Source organism: Leptonychotes weddellii, unplaced genomic scaffold (assembly GCF_054177405.1).
Source record: "Leptonychotes weddellii isolate Sample4059 unplaced genomic scaffold, ASM5417740v2 HiC_scaffold_4874, whole genome shotgun sequence".
NCBI classification, from domain to species: domain Eukaryota; kingdom Metazoa; phylum Chordata; class Mammalia; order Carnivora; family Phocidae; genus Leptonychotes; species Leptonychotes weddellii.
In genome coordinates this window covers 1-9459 of record NW_028015991.1, presented here as the reverse complement: position 1 = coordinate 9459, position 9459 = coordinate 1, and the positions used below count along the sequence as shown (strand labels likewise).

The following is a 9459-nucleotide window of genomic DNA, read 5'->3' as shown; positions in this document are numbered from 1 at the left end:
GGATTGTTTCTCTTCATTCTAAGCATCTGAGGAAATCCTCTGGGAATTATTTTGTCTCTGTTTTGTTATAACAATACATTAAAATTATTCTCTTTCTTTTTAGGATTTTAATTTTGAGAGAGCACAAATGGGGGAGGGGCGGAGGGAGAGGGAGAAGCAGACTCCCGCCCCCACACACCCCAGTTGAATCATACAGTATGTAGCCTTTTCAGATTGGCTTCTTTCACTTAGTCATATGCATTTAAGGTTGCTCCATGTCTTTTCATGGCTTCGTAGCGCATTTCTTTTTAGCCCTGAACATTATCATAGTCTGGTTGTACCAAGTTATTTATCTCTTCACCCACTGAAGGACATCTTGGGTGCTTCCAAGTTTTGACAGTTCTGAATAAAGCTAATATATACTTCTGAGGGCAAGTTTTGTGTGTACATAAATTCTTAACTCCTTTGAGTAAATACCAAGAATGTACTTGCAGGATTGTGTGGGAAGAGTATGTGTGGTTTTGTAAGAATTGGCCAAACTGTCTTCCAAGGTGGGAGACACTTTTCCATTTTGCATTCGCACCAGCAGTGAGCGATGGCCCACCTTGCTTCACATCCTCGCCAGCATTTGGTGTTTTGACTATTCCAGATTTTGACCTTTCTAACTGGTATGTAGTGGTGTTTCTTTGCCTTTTAATTTATGTTTTTTATAGTGATGGCAGTCTATCATGTTACTTCATTGTTCTGTATTCCTTTCACAAGAAGTTTACTCGAGTTTTTCAAGTAATTTTTTATTTTAAGATTTTATTTATTTATTTGACAGAGAGATCACAAGTAGGCAGAGAGGCAGGCAGAGAGAGAGGGGGAAGCAGGAGCCACACTGAGCAAGGAGCCCGATGCGGGGCTCGAGCCCAGGACCCTGAGATCATGACCTGAGCCGAAGGCAGACGCTTAATGACTGAGCCACCAAGGCGCCCTCAAATAATTTTTTAAAAAGCTTTGGAAAGTTTCACAGATTTTCTATAAACCTGTTACTGTTTTGACTTTCTATCACTTTCAAAGGCTTTAAACTTTACTTTCTTCTCTTTTAAATTCCTTTATGCAAAATTCAACTGTGCAATGTAGGAAAAATTTCCTCTGCTTTTGGATTTAGCAGTAATCCTCCTAGCAATAGTGATAGTTAAAGAAGACTTTTGATTTTGTTGAAATGTGTTTGATAGACTAAGAAAGTTAAGCCACAGCACAAAGAAACCACAGCAGAGGAATAAACCACTGACAAAATCCTAAATGCTGGAAGGAAACGTAAAGATCATCTTGTTAAACCCTGCTCTCATTTACAGTTGAGTTGGAAACGAGAGATGTCATGGGAAGCCCACTGTCACACCAGAACCCAGGCCCCCGTGCGCACGCGTGTGTTCCTGCCAAACACAGGATTCAGGGGCAGCAGGACAGGAGGGAGAGCATGGTTCATCCATCCAGCATATATTTACTGTTCTGTGCCAGGGATTGTCACACACGTTTACTTTTGAAAATTAGCAATTTTATTATAAAAGATGTTTTTAGTTAGTAACATAGAGGCCAAAACCTTTAAGATATTGCAAGTATGGATAAATAGTAAGTAGAGCATATGTCGTTAAATAGAGATTGTAGGGATGAAAGAGTCCAGAGATCTGGCTAAATGTATGAGACGGTAAATATTTGGAATTCATTGACACAAGAGTCACATAAAGCCCTCAGTAAACAGGGGGCCTTAGATGAGCCCTGCTTTGGGCCCACCAGGAGCTCACAGACAAAGCCTGCGTCTGTCCCACAAACCGCGGGGAGTGCGGGTGTGGCTCGGCTCGCTGCCCCGCATCTGTCCCAGGGGCCGATGCCGCAAAGGAGAGCCAAGATGTACGAGAGAGCACGCGCTTGACTCACACAGCGTGGCTCTCACCCACTTGTCCACCAAACTGGCAGCTTGCGCATCTTTTCTCCCTTGCTTACCGCATTTCTAACTGATTTAATAAGCTGTGATTTGAGCATTTAGATGCAGCCCGAGAGCCTTTCTCTGCTGTGTCCCCGGGAGAGCTTGCGGGGTGCGATGCTTGGAGGCTACCTGGGCCTCAAGGTAATTTCTTGCATGATACTAATGATGGACTGGAACAAGGCCGCAGAACAGGGACATTTGGGCAGCGAATGTAGGAGACAAGGAAGAGCTGTCGGGGAGCACTGCAGTCCGAGGGAAAGGAAGTGCACACACTCCCGGGGCACCGGGCTCAGCGTGTCTGAGAAGGAACAGCAAAGGGATCGGGGTGGTTGGAGCAGAGGAAGCACGAGGGACCCTGGGATTGGGGGCCTAAGACAGACCGGGGCCAAAGCACACAGCACCCCAGAGACCAAGGGAAGGGCTTTCAAGTTTTGAAGCTGATCTGACAAGGGTTTTAAAGGAATCTCGGGGCTGCTGAGGGGAGGCAGAGTTGAGGAGCACCAGGCGGGGAGCAGACACCTGGTTGGAAGCCTCTGCCATGACCAGGAGAGAGGAGGTGGGGTGTGGAGTAGGGTGGTGGTGCAGGAGAGTGTGAGGGACTCGGCGTCTGCATCTGTGTCTCCCTCCATCGCTGCCAAGAGCACCTTCTTGCCCAATCTTATCCCTGCACGCTTCTGCCAAATTAAAAATCTCTAAAATGGGGCGCCTGGGTGGCTCAGATGGTTGGGCGTCTGCCTTCAGCTCAGGTCATGATCCCAGGGTCCTGGGATCGAGCCCCGCATCGGGCTCCCTGCTCGGCGGGAAGCCTGCTTCTCCCTCTCCCACTCCCCCAGCTTGTGTTCCCTCTCTCGCTGTGTCTCTCTCTGTCAAATAAATAAATAAAATCTTTAAAAAAAAAAATCTCTAAAATGTCACTTGCCTCGTTAAAAACCTTTTCCAAACAATGCTTCTCTTCCTGCACAAATGAATCCAGGCTCGTTTCCCTTGGTACCGTGTTACCTGAGCCCTGAATGCTGGTTCTACTTTGAAGAATTTGCCCATTCTGTTCCATCTCCCTCAGAACACAGCACACTAGGGGGCGCCTGGGTGGCTCAGTCGGTGAAGCGTCTGAACTCAGCTCAGGTCATGGTCCCAGGGTCCTGGGATCGAGCCCCGCATCGGGCTCCCTGCTCATCGGGGAGTCTGCTTCTCCCTCTCCCACTCCCCCTGCTTGTATTCTGCTCGCAGTCTGTCAAATAAATAAATAAATAAAATGTTAAAAAAGAAAAAGAATACAGCACACTAGATCATGATGCATTAATCAGATAGATCGTGTATAAAGCTCCTTCAGTTTCCTGTATTAGGATATATGTCCTTTAGGACAATGGCCGTGTTTTTTTGCATTGCCTGTTTCCCCAAGGACACACTTAGTGATAACTGGCCCCCTTCTTCCATCTCACCCCCTGCCCCCCAAAGACACATTTATTTTCATTTCTTTCCTTCTAGGCTGGTACAACATCTCAGGAAAAAAAGGACAGGAAAACAGAAAGTGAAAACTAAGGTTTGGGGATAGCTTGTCCCAGGACAAGGAGGTGCAGTGGGCTTTGTCTTTCCCAGAGCGTGTTCTCACTCCATGTCTAACTACTGAAGTTCCAGAAAGGGCAGTTCTTCAACATCGTGGACTGATTTTACGGAGAGAGGACAGGTCTGATACACAGGCGGGAGGCATCTGCGATGAGCTCACTGTGCAAAGGCCTCCCCGGGAGGTGGCTGTGGGGAGTTCATTCCTTCTTTGGGATCACCAGGCCTCTGTGTCGTAATCTGAGGAGAGTTGAGTCCCCATTTGTTCTTAAGGTCTAAGGTACAGCTAGCCAGTGTCACAGTGGATCCCACAGAGGTGGACCACCACTTGTATTTCAATGTCCTGCTGTGCCTTTTCTGTTCACTGGGCTAAAGCTGAGTGTAAATCTCATGGTTGCTGCCCGAGTTCAAAGCCAGCGGACTGACTTTGCAGACCCAGAGCTGGCCGGGGTGTCAGCAACTGGGGGGGACTTCTGGGTGAGGGGCCCTTTTCCTTTAAGAGCTGTCCACCTCGTCTCCAAATCAAGGCCCCCTGCTTGTTCACACGTCCACAGGTAAGCTGCTGGGAAGACAAGGAGTTTGGGACTATTCCACGAGGCACAGGGACCAATTGGCTTACCCAGGGCTGATGCAACGGACGTTTCAGCATCGCAGACTATGTCTGGGGACATTCTGGCATTCCTGGAAGCTTTCCGGCGGCTCCCACCATTGACATCTCCCTTCTGCAGCTTCTGCAATGAAAGTTATCAGTGTCTGCCTTCTCAGAGAACAATAGTGGCCCTTAGCGAGCATTCTAGAAACCAAGCAGACTGTTTTTAGTCTGTCCCAGGGCTTGGGGGAAGGTGCACCACTGCCATTTAGGAAAAGATCAGGGATGCTAGATGTCCCGTGAAGAACTGAGTCGGGTTTTGCACGACTTCCAAGTGCCCCACAGCAAATCTGAAGGTAAAAAACCTGTTAATCAATCCTAGAACCTGACTCCTTCTACAAAGAAGTACGAGGTCTTTGCGCATGTGTGTTTCTGTGTAGTTCAATGGGCACCGCAATTTCCAAGAATGCCATCATTTTATAAATTGAGATTGTATTTTGTTCTTTTCAAATGTCCCCCAAGAATTATTGTTTTAAAAAAAAATGTCACATCACTGAGAGTAAGTCTCTTCTTGGTGTTTGATCCTCTGAGTTGATCTACAGGGTCCTTTTTGCCTTCAGGATGATTCTACCTACAGGTTCTGTGACAACTGATTTGTGTGTCGACTTGACCGGGCTGTGTGTTACCCACATATTTGGTCAAACATCATTCTGGGTGTTTCTGTGAGGGAGCTTTTGGATGAGAGTAAAACATTTAAATTGGTAGACTTAATTTGTAAAGCAGATTATTCTCCCTAATGTGGGTGGGCCTCATTCGATCAGTTGAAATTAAGAATGGAACGCAAAGGCTGTCCTTCCCCTGAATAACAATTCCTCATGTCTGGTTGCTTTGGAACTGGGACATTGGCCTTTTCCTGCCTTTGGACTCAGACTGAGACATGGGCCCTGCCTGGGTCTCGAAGCTGCTGGCCTCCGGACTGGAACTACGCCGTCGGCTCCCCTGGGTCTCCAGTTTGCCAGCTCAGCCTGCAGATCTGGAGCCTTGTCGGCCTCCATAATCACATGAACCAGTTCCTTATAAGAAATCTCCTAATATCTATATGCACATCCATCCCATTGGTTTTATTTCTCACTAATACAGGTACAAATACCCAACTTCTAATTTATGTTTTTGAGTGTAGGGCCCAAGCAATGACATGTTGTTGAAATTATCTCCTTTATTGTTAAAATAACAGTCTCTTACTTTGTTTTTATGTAACAGTATGGGGTTTCATGATTTTGAAAAATTATTCATGCGTTTAAGTATTATTACCTAAGAATTTAACATCAGTAAAAAAAAAAAAACAACTTAAATATCAAAGGGGAGCCTTGGGGATGACAGCTATGGGAACCACTGCTTTTCATACATTAAGCCCAAGAATGTAACCTGTTTATTAAGCTACGCAAGCACAGACATCACAGCGATGTCAATAACACAGGACACGACCCCCCCTGCCAATCTCAACGGCCGCGGCGGGCCCTGACCGGAGGAGCCTCTGCCCTTATGCCTTGAAATTTAAGGTTTCCCCAAATTAATATCTTTGGGACTCCAGAGTTCCCTTATGGCTTTTCATAATTTCTCCATCAAAAAGACTTGCTAATTTTTTATGTAAATGCAGACCTTTGGCTGAGGCACTGATTTTATTCTTCCTTCTATCAGTGGGAATTCTGGTGCACCTGCAAGGGGAGGGGCCTTTGTCTTTCTAGTCTACCCCACCCATGTTCTTTGCACTTTTCAGGCCCTCTGTAAAGTCGTCTTAAGCTGAAGCAGTCCTATTCATTGACCCCTAGGAATACTTACATGTATGTTCAACTCTGTAGGAGTTGATAGGAACTTTTTATCCTTATTCAAGTCTGGAAAAAAATATCCTTGTGCTTTTTGTTAATTGGTTTTGTTTTTTAATACCATACATCTGCTTTACTCTTGAAACCTCCCAAGAGGCTGATTCGGTGATGTCAGAAAAGGTGAGCCTCTGAAATGGAAGTTAAAAGGTATCAGACAATGGATAAACTAGTCATCTGCAGAAAAAATACACGTTTGAGATGGTTTGGACAGTTATAGATGACGAGATGCAGGCGTTTTTCACATCGAAGAACCTAAAATGTAACTAAGATAAGTTGTGGTCTAATTTAATGTGCCCGATACAGTGTCCTAACTGAAGGATGGCAAACTGCACGGAATCTAGAAAGGAGTAAAAAAAGAGTTAAGCTTTGTCAGTAAATTTTGTTCAACCACCACAGAATGGAGTTTTCAAGGAAGAAAATATGAATTTCTCTAAGCTGGACAAAGGCCAGTTTCAGGTAACATAACTTGGGGGAAAAAAAATCTCTCCTTTAGGATAAGACTCTCTTGTCTATTTTAATGTTCCAATTTGTTCTTTTGTGTTCTAAAAATTGTTCTTTAGGGGGAAAAATGACAAAAAGTATTATCAGGGGCAAATCATGTGAATTATTAAAGCTACCAGCTGTTCCAGTATAAAATAGTAAAGTGACATCCAGGTTTGGCTGAGCTCAAGTCCATTTCCCAAGACTGATCAGCAATGACACAAATTAATCAAGATACTTTGAACAACAAAGTGTTAGATGCCTGGATCACCAAGGCGCCAATAACCCACAAAATCTAGCTTTGAGTTCTTTTTTTATTTTTCTCTCCTTTTCTTTTAGGAATTTCAAGTTTCTAAATACTGGACTGTAATGGGCCCGATATGTGAACCTCTTATAGAGGGGCCATAGATTCCTTCTGCATGCTTCTGTCCATTCTGCACAGAGTTCAGCTACCCCTTCCCCATATTCTAGACACGGTTCCTGCTGACAACTGCAAGTCATCCCAGCAGTCCTTGCTAGCCCACCATACCTGTCTGTACCCACACCTACACAGGTATGTGTATCCATAATGTCTTCTCTACCTCTATCTGTACACACATGCGTTCTCCAGGCCCAGGACATACATGCTTAGCTAACTGAATCCGTCTAAATCCTCTTCCCATTTCCTCCCCTGGATTTCTATCTGCTGTTTCCCTCATTCTGTAAAACAAAGAAATAACCAGAATTTGCTATTGATTGTCTGCATCAATGGATTAATGGACAGGATGAAAGGCTTCTGTGCTCTGAAAAGTAGTGATTAAAAGAACCAAATATGTGGTGAATTTACTATCATCAACTATCCTGAGAGATGATGGAAGGAGAAAAGATACATAAATTTAAAAAGTATAATTTCTTTTCTAACAGAATTGAGGGAGGGATATACATACATACATATATATGAATACATGAAAGACATACAAAATACACACACCTGCGTACCTCCTCATACACATTCCGGTCAGAGAGCTGTCACAAAGATTTTGAAAAATCTGAGTAGACTGAAAGTTTACAAGAGCTGGAGGAGGAAGGTTGCTCACTTAATTGTAGCCCACCTCTTGAGTTTTCTAAATTCATAGGCCTTCTTAATGACCTGTCAGTCTTTTTCTCCCACTCTCTAAAAGAAACACCGTAAGGTTTGGAATTCTCCTTTATAAGATTTCCTTTATGACAAAGTAGATGATGCTTGGAACTTGTTGTTACGCAAGGGTCCTCTCCCTATTATAGTTTTCAGTATAGTATCTGATACATAAAGGGAATATATGTAACATACATCTTAAGTTTAAAACAAATTGTATCAGACACCCAGGATGGAACTTCTAGCAGTAAATCTAGAATGCTGGCAACGACTTGTATTTACCTCTGTTTTTGTCTACATCCTCTCGCTGTGACTGTCACTGAGGTATCCATTTCCTGATTTTTAAAAACTCATTTATAAAGCTCTTAAAAATGTTTTCGAATCATACACTTACATGTGCTTCTCTACATGCTTAAATAATTATTTTTGAGCTTTATAAAGTGGTATCATATATGAACCTTCTGAGATTTAGGTTTCTGAAATTCAACCAAGTACTACTGTGTATTTAGTTTTTTTCTCCCCCTCTCTGTATGGACTCCTATTGAGTGACTATCTCAATAAATTTGTTGATTCTTTTGGCCATGAAAATGCGGTTGCTTCTCCTGTTTTGCGAGTAAGAATAGCGCTGCTCCCTTCTCCTGTGTCTCCTGCTCAACGCGTGCAGAATATTCTCACGCGAACACCTCAGCACCGTAATTGGATAAAGGATATGATCAAAAAAAACTTCACCAAATACAATTCAGTGTGGAAGTGTTTCCCCCCCCAGCCCCGAGTCCCGGCAAAGACCAAAATACCCTTAAATGTGCCGTTCCTAAGGGCTTAAGTCGGGGAGAGGGATTTTGACGTCCTGAATTGGGGGTGAAGGCACAGCGCTTCCCCCCTCCTCTAGTCTTCTTTTTAAATGTCTTCCAATAGAACCACGAAATGCAAGTGACACGGAAAGAAAATATGGTGGAGTGGATTCTGACCGGAAAGGTAGGAACCTGAGCCCAGTCCTTCCCATGAGAGGAATTTCACCCAGAGAAACGAGGGAGGAGAGCGGCAGCTGGTCCCGCACGCCGCGCGGCGCACAACTCGGGGTGCGGCCCGACTCCCGAGGCGCGGCCCGCGGGGCCCTTGGAACCGCCCGCGCAGTGTCTGGATTGGCTCCCACACCCACGTGCCACGGGACGCGCACGGACACTTTCAGTCCGGCTCTGACTGCCATTTTTTCTGCTGCCTTTCTAGCTCAGTACGTGGCAAATACAAACCCCAGGGACCGAGCCAGCACCGCCCCCGAAACGACTTGTGCGCCTCTTAGCGCGTGCCCAGCGCCCCGTCGGTAAGGTACACCTGAGAACTAGGGACAGAGCGCCAGAGGCATTATCAATAAGACCTTTTGCCAGGTTGGGATTTTCAAAGGTGACCAGGTTTTGCTTTGGAGACAAAGAATATTTTATTTTACTCCATTTGTCTGATAATGAACATGATCCTTCCTGGCCGAAACCTTTTTAAATACATCTCCAGCGCTACTTCAGCTTCCCATACATTGTAACTAATTTCCCGCCAGGTGAAAACACGGAATTCAGATACTGTTTCTTTACAGCAAATAAAACACCCAGGGTAAATGAGTGCCAGTTCTCTTTAGAACGCTGAGTGGCTCTGAAAAGAGCCTTTGGGGTGTGTGCCGAGCCTTACCGATTGCTCTGCAGCAGGCGGGCTCACTTGGCGCTGGTGTACTTGGTGACGGCCTTGGTGCCCTCGGACACGGCGTGCTTGGCCAGCTCCCCGGGCAGCAGCAGGCGCACGGCCGTCTGGATCTCCCGCGACGTGATGGTCGAGCGCTTGTTGTAATGCGCCAGGCGGGACGCCTCGCCCGCGATGCGCTCGAAGATGTCGTTGACGA

At 45.3% G+C, this 9459-nt stretch overlaps 1 long non-coding RNA gene across 1 annotated transcript; it reads right to left on the bottom strand.

Moving 5' to 3' along the window:
- Positions 1–1497: 1497 nt before the first annotated feature.
- On the bottom strand, positions 1498–9453 carry LOC115942108 (uncharacterized). The gene is made up of 3 exons (XR_004076768.2): positions 9252–9453; positions 5937–6108; positions 1498–4239 (listed from the first exon to the last, which is right to left on the bottom strand). It is a non-coding gene; the product is annotated as an uncharacterized LOC115942108 (long non-coding RNA).
- Positions 9454–9459: the final 6 nt, after the last annotated feature.